This window comes from Alligator mississippiensis, chromosome 3 (assembly GCF_030867095.1).
Source record: "Alligator mississippiensis isolate rAllMis1 chromosome 3, rAllMis1, whole genome shotgun sequence".
NCBI classification, from domain to species: domain Eukaryota; kingdom Metazoa; phylum Chordata; order Crocodylia; family Alligatoridae; genus Alligator; species Alligator mississippiensis.
Genome location: NC_081826.1, coordinates 89,973,035 through 89,980,903, shown reverse-complemented (window position 1 = coordinate 89,980,903; position 7,869 = coordinate 89,973,035).

The following is a 7,869-nucleotide window of genomic DNA, read 5'->3' as shown; positions in this document are numbered from 1 at the left end:
TTTTGCTCACTTTACCAGCTGTGACATCTCATTGGTGGCTCATATTCATCTTGTGGTCGATCATGACCCCCAAGTTCCTTTCAGCCATGGTGCTAGCAAGCGTAGCACTGCTGAGCCTATAAGCGAGCTGTGGTGTTTTTTTTTTCCCCCCAAGGTAGAATACCTTGCATTTTTCAGTATTGAATGTCATCAGGTGTTCATCCGCCCATTTTCTGAGCCTGCCGAGGTCAGCCTGGATCACCAGCCTATCCTCAGGTGTGGACACTATACCCCAAAGTTTGGTGTCATTGGCAAACTTGGTCAGTCCGCTTCTGATACCAATGTCCACATTGTTAATAAAGATATTAAAAAGTATAGGTTCAAGGCCAGAGCCTTGGGGGACTCCACTGGTCACAAAATGCCACGATGATTTACTTCTATCAATTACCATTCCCTGGGTCCGACCTCAGAGCCAATTTCCCAGCTATCAGACTGTGATTTAATCAAGGCCGCAGTTAGCTAATTTTTCCATGAGGAGATCATGGAACACCAGATTAAAGGCTTTTTTAAACTCAAGATATATGACATCAATCTTTTCTCCCTTGTTCAGGTGATACAGAAGAAAGAGAAGAGAGAGTCAGCTTGGAATATAACTTGCCCAGAAACCACCCTTTCCACAGGCAATCAGTAAAGAAACAAACAACAAAAAGAGTTATAATAAAAATAGAACAAACAAAAGAAATCAGTAACCACAAACTGAGATACAGAAAGAGATATAAAAGTAAACAAACACAAGAAAATACCAGAATATTGACCTGTTTTTACCCCGCACCTTACATCCAAGGATGTAGTCCCTAGCTAGCTTCACAGGTCTCAATGCACACTTTGCCTCTGACTCTTCCCATTAGGGCTTGCTTCATCTTCCTGAAAGCTTGCTTTCCCAGCCTCCTGGGCTGGGAGACATCATCCCCTCCCATGGACCCAGGAAGCCCAAAAACCAAGTCATACTATTAAGGCAGGCTTTAGTACCTCTGTCAGTCTGGCTATTAACATAAATCACCCCTTCATTTCTAGTCGGGGCTCAAATTGTGCCACTAACTTCCTAACCTCTGAAGGTGCATATTTACAGACTATAAACTTACATCCTTTTTAGACATGTAGATGCACTAATCCAATATACTGTCTCACCCCCATGATAGTTTAAACTGCCAGGTGTCAATTTTCTGGCCATTCTTTTAAAATGTAAATTTATCATTCTCTGTCCAGATCCAAGTTTCTGTCCCTCTGAGCATGTCTTCATGGAGGACCAGTAAAAAACCCCCAAGCCAAATGCTAATTCTCAGCCATTGACCATTGTAAGTGTGAACAGTTGAGGGCACCTCAAGTTAATCACTTCCTTACTGATGCAAGATGGCTGTAATATAAAGATGTATCAAAATTACATTTATATCAAATACTATAGCATATACAGTTATGAGAACAACAACACTGGGCACAGCTTCACACTAGCTATAATTAGAAACTAAACACCACAATAGTAAATCTAATTTGGGAAAATATTCTGTGCATGACACATGATGAACCCCCAGAAGTAACTTTTTTTTGTGACATCCTGTCTAACATTTTAAGTATGTCTACACTGCATACTGTAGTGTCAGGTAGAGAAATTCAACTTTGAGTCCTGGAAGCAATCTAGCTGTGGTATCATGAAGAATCACATGGTCTACTTTGCCCTGATATTCCTCAGAATAAGTTGGCCCATCAGTGCTCCATGCTACTGTAGTTCAATGACGTGTAGTACAGTGGGCAGATCCAGGGGTCCATATCCGGGGGTTTGGGAGCAACAATCAATGCTGCAAGGGTGTCTGCACTTTCACTACACCCTCCCCCCAGCCATTGGGATGGGCAGACTGTGCCATGGGATCAGCAATCTGGAACATTTTAAAGCCCCTGAATAAGGTAAGAATCCCTCTTCCATTCCCCTCTGCTCAGCAGCACATCCTCTTTTGTCCCATCCCCCTCTCCCCCTCCCATCACTGCCACTTTCCTCAGCTAACCTGAATGGGGGATAGAGGGATGTTCCAGGGCCACTTCTTCCCCATGCCAGCTAAGCAGCCCAGGGAGCTCAGTTCAGCTGGGGACAGCTGTAGACAGATTCCCCCTTTCCCCACCTGATCCTGGGCTAAAGAGGAACATCCTGGGGAACAAAGCAGGGTACCATGGCCACTGTCCCTGGCTGAGCCCAGCTCCCCACTCAATACAACTGGAGCAGGGCAGGAGGAGCTCTTGAGCTCCCCTCATCCCCAGGTCAGCTGGAGACAGCAGGGACAGGGACAGTGGCAGCAGTGGGCATGAGAGGGGGCCCTGGAGGGAGGGCAACATGCCACTAAGCATGGAGAGAAAGGGAGATGGAGACTGCTGCTCTTGCACTGTGGTTCAAAGGCGGGGGGAGCAACCACTGCACAGCACCTCCTCTGGATCTGCCTCCGTCTAGCTCATTAGCCTAGGTATGACAATGTTACACTGCAGTGTGCAATAAAGATACATAATGGGCGCATCTACACACTCATTAATGCGTCTTAGATACTGCACATTTAGTTTAGCACTTGCTTAATAAAGTACTAACTAAATGCACAGTAACTAGAGCTACTGCGTAGTACTGCTGGTGTACAGTTATTTTGTAACACGTGTTGTGTATTAGCCTAATAACACTGTGCAGCAGGCCATTAGTATGTTTTTTAACTGCCACGCTACTGCGTGGTGTTATTAAGCTAATGGGCAATAAGCATCTCGTGTAGACTTGCCCATTGAGAATGTGAATTTTCTGGGGATTTTAGGTTGCTGCCATAATATATCACAACAGTAACAAAAGTAATAATTATTCAGTGGAAAATTTGGATGAGAGACCCTCAGTTCTGCATCTTCAGAACATTTCATTTTGTGGTTCATCAGAGAGGCCTATGAAACCTTGGGTGATCTTCACACCACAAGTTAAGAATCATTGTACCATGGTGACTGAACTCTCTCTCCTCTTATCTCTAGAGAGGATTCCTTCAAATAAAAGTTGAAGCATATTACTGGGGCAGTGTAGGAGGCTTACACTTTGTGCCATAATTGTTTGGCGGGAGTGAACACTTCAGACTGCTTATCTGCCACCTTGCATAAATCCATAATTCATAAAACTGCTCCCTTTGGTGGTTTTAACATTTTCCTTCAGGTCCTCACATTTTTCTTTCCAGCTTCAATTACAGCAACTTTCTTCCGAGAAAAAAAACTTTGGAACTGATAATTGGAGGCCATCATTATATTGTTTGGATCAGATTTCCAGCAGGTGTAAACGCCACTAGATCTATGTCACATAATGCCAGTTGAGCAGCTGACCCTATAACTTTCTCAATGAGATAGTTCCATAATGTATTTTATAGAAAGGTCCACTCCTCTTAAAGGAAGGCATTTAAAAACTACAATCCCCAGAATCTCTCTATATACAGTACTACTCAGGAGGGAATTATGTAAGTTATAGTTTTATTATTTTTTGTAGTTTAACACAACATGAGACAAAAGGTGGACTGCTTTGCTTTTCCCACTTGTCTGAGATGAAATTGCGATCTTTATTACTTTGGAACTTTTGGGATTCTAACCATTTGGAATAAAAAAAGAAGCAACAAGTGACTTTTTAATTAATCCCTGGTTAACACAACAGCTGATAAAAAATTGAAAGAACATCATGTTTCTGTACAGGAAAACAAACCAAAACAAAAATTCTTTTAACTTTATCGTTACTTTTTTTTTACCTTTGAGACAAAAGAAACATGAAACATATTACCAGGTGATAAAAGTAAAGAAAGCACAGGATCATATTTTGTCAAATTATAAGTTAAAAACCTTAAAAGCATCCACACTCTAAAGGGTGTAAGATTTCAATTAAAAGTTAGAAAACTGAAAAATGTTAATTAATATTTAATTCCCTTAAAATGACAGTGTTGTTTACATTTTTCTTTATCTGCTTCGATCACTTTGAAATCACTTAGAAATATGCTTGACCTGCTAACACTGTTGTCTGCAGTCACAAGACTGACAGAAAAGCACAACTGAGCCATTAAGAACATAGAATAGCTTGCAATGAGTTTTTTTTAGGCAGGGCATCATTCATCTCCTCATGGTCTCAGGCATTTGCCTGTCTAGGACTAAATGCAGAGTTGGAGCCATTGGAAGGACAGCTCAAAGACACAAATTTGAATCCAATGAATTTAAATTGCCTTATTGCTTGGGGGTTGTGCCGGTACATTGTGCAGCATTCCAGTTTAGGCTTAGCACTAATTTGAACAAATGTTGACTTAACTTCAAAAATAAAAAGATTAAATCCTATTCAGGAAAATACTGTGGTTTCTGCATATCAGGATTCCCCTCCAACTCTCAAACTACAGTTTGAAACTAGCAAACATATTACATAACACTGCTGAGATTTCCTTGTTTAAAAGGGTGACAGTGTGACAATGGCAGAATACAAAAGGCTCGTAGGGAGCCAAAAGGAAAATGGGAATTCATTTTTTTTGCAAGGGTAGAGTTCTAGAATAGGGGAAGCCATGGGAACAGAAACTGTCTGAAGCTTTCACAGCTTTAACAAGCTCAATTTTCAGCTGTGTCTAGGGTGAGAAATGTGAAGATGTTTCTTTTAACTAAAAACCAAAGAATGCATCCTGAAGGCATTGCTAATGATCTGGAAAACATTAAAATATAGATATAGAAAAAAACAAGCCTACTAAGAATTCATGCTGGGATGATATATTTAGCATCTGCTCTAATAGGGAAGCTGTTTTCAGTTCTGTCCTTACATAATTTACCATAAAAATAAAACAGTAATCAGAAATGTAGGTTAACATACATATCAGTGCTGCTAAAACAAAAAAAGGCATACTAAAGATCCTTTAAGATTCATTGGTGCCAAGTGATATTCTTTACATAATTTCTTCCAGCCCCATATTAGCTCCATTAAAATTTGGCAATTTTCCTCTTGAGCAACAACAGAATGAATAGTTCCCTGGCTAAGTTCAGGCATCCAGGAAACCTAGGGCATAAGTGCTTTAATTTTCACTTTAAGCACCCCTGTTTAGGTGAAGAGGAAGCAGAACACACGTTAGCCCTTTTTTGGGGGGAGGGGTGGGGCTGAGCTTGCCTGCATGGTTCAAGTATAGTAGATGGTGGGGGGGGGGGGGTGTTCTCTCATGCTTCGCAGCCTGCACTGTGGGCTCCCTCAGCTTCTGAAGACTCCTGAGCGGAACCAAATGGCCGAACCACCCCTGACTGGCTGGTGGGGACATCACGGCCACCCACCTGGACCAGATGCAGTAGTTGCTCATCATGGCATGGACCCTCTTGGCCACAAGCCACCTTCCCTGTGCCTGCTAGGGGTGTGTGTGTGTGTGTGTGTGTGTGTGTGTGTGAGAGAGAGAGAGAGAGAGAGAGACACCTGGGTTCTGTATGTGTGTGTGTTCACGCAACTCAGTAGCCCAGGTGTAAGCACACCCTGGCTTGTCCATTTCCCTTGTACATGACCCAATTCATTTCCTCTGCCAACCATTCAGCCCCTCTGGACAAGAGGGGAAAAGTGGTCTTGGGCTGCTTGCCATCCTGTCCAGAGAGTCACCCTGGCAGCAAGAGCCAAGCAGCTGAGGTAATGGTTCCCACACAAGAATCCTTCCATCACATGTGTCCCTGGACTCAGAGGGAGGGAGGGAGGTCTGGGTATTTTTTGACAAGGGAGGAATGTTTTCTTATTTCTTCAGCAGTTATCAGACATAGCTGTCTACCTAGGCAGCAGAAGTGTGTGGGGTGGGGTTAATAGGGCTTAGGCCCCCCCAAACACGGTGCAGTGGTAGGGCTGCAAGGCAGCCTGGCTGAGGGCTTCTGGCAGGCAGCAGGGGCAGGGAGGGAGTGGGGCTGGGGCTAGGGGAGCGGCAGGTGCTGCACAGCTTGTAGGGCACAGGACTGAGCCGTGAGTGGCTCATCTGGGGGGGTGCAGCTCCTGCTGCTATGCCCCAGGAGGCATGGGGGTGCATGCCCTAGGATCTGCATGGGGCAGGACAGGCTGCTGCTGTGGGCTGGGGCTGGGGTTACAGCGGGGGGGGAATGCAGCCACCCCAAAATTCACTGTAGCCTCCCTGACCCTTCTCCCAGTTCCACCACCACCCAACCCAGCACAGCCTGCCCCCACCAGGAAGAACCTGGCACTGCTCTGGCCCCAGCCCACAGCAGCAGCCTGCAATGGCCCATGTGGATCCGGGGGCACATGCCTCCCATGCCTTCCGGGATATGTGCAGCAGCAGGAGCTGCCACTCCGTCCCCATGTAGTAAAAATATGCTATAATATAATCAATATGCTATAATATAATCATTATGATTTCTATAAAAGCTTTGAGTAGCAGCTGTGTGCTTTGAGTAGCAGCTGTGTGATAAAAATATCTCATAGACCTTTGTGATAGCTGCACAAGGTCTCACGGTTGAGTTATGGGCTACTTTTTGGCTGCTTCTTCTCTTCCTCTTCCTATAGTAGATAAACCTTAGACCTTGTCATAATAAAGAATAATCCGGATAGCGCTTGGCAAGGCTCAAGGCTTCCTGTTAAAATACGAAGATTGATGCTTGCTCTGCACCTAATTAGCCATTATCCTTATCTAATGTCCTAAAGTTACACTAAGATATAAGACATCAATTTGGCTGCAATTCTGTCTCAAAAATTATGAACGTATTAAGCTTTGCCAAAATGTATAACCAATCATGTATCGCTACGCAAAAACCCCCTGACAAGAAGTATAACCAATCATGTATTGCTACGATTAAAACACACCCTATGTTTATGTGAACTATAAAAATGGGACTTAGAGCATAGTTGTGGTCGGCTCCGCTTTGGGTAAATTAACCCCTCAGTCGACCTGTTTGTACAAACAATAAACATAAGATGGACTCAGCCTGACTGTGTGTGACTCTCTCCTTGAGGTGGATTGGAAACAGCCTCCAGGGGCACGAAAGTAGCCATTTGGGCAACACCCACACCCCCCAGATGAGCTGTGGCTTTGTCTAGTGCTCTGCCAGTGTGAGCCAGGGCTGGGGCCAGTGTAGGGCTGGGGGAGGGTGGATTTGTTGGAATGCTGGGCAACATCCGCGGGCAGGGGGGAAGGGGCAGCTGCATGGGCACAGTGGGCCCTGGCCCTGATCCCAATTCTGCCTTGCCTCCACTCCCTCCTGATCCCTGACTGGTCCCAACCCGAACTCCACTCCTTCCCCCTGCCCTGCCCTTTCCCCTCCATCCACCCCTTCCCCTGCAGACTTTCCCACCTAAGGGGATACATGTGCTCAGCTCTCTCCCACACCACTCAAAATTTTTATCCCTCCACCTATGGATGTGTGGTATCTTCTGTCCCTGATCTGGGGGGGGTACTTTCTGAAAAAAAACCTCCTGTTTACTCTTTTACTCTGCTGAGCTCAGTAGATACTATTGATACCTTTCCATGAGTGCCTTTGTGGGAGGGGGAGTTGTTTACATGCAAGTGCTCAGGGTATCTACAATTTGGCTCATATCTTTCATATAATGCAGCACTGCCCTGACAGAAATGGCAAGGATGTGTCAATTAGGCATATATATGATTTCATTAAATGGGCAGAACATGCTCTCTTAAGCACCCAAGAGTGGGAGGGGTGGGGATGGGGATGACCTGTTGTGGCCTCAGCTCCCCACACAGCCCCTTTCTTCTCCTGTCCTCCCCCCCAAGGGCTCCATGCTTCCCTTGGGACTTGAGTCCTCATCACAGTCAAATGTAGCTTGGGTACACTTTACCATCATGGGTTGTATGGCGTCCTCACACATGGCCTGACTTATCAGAAGTGTTAGGA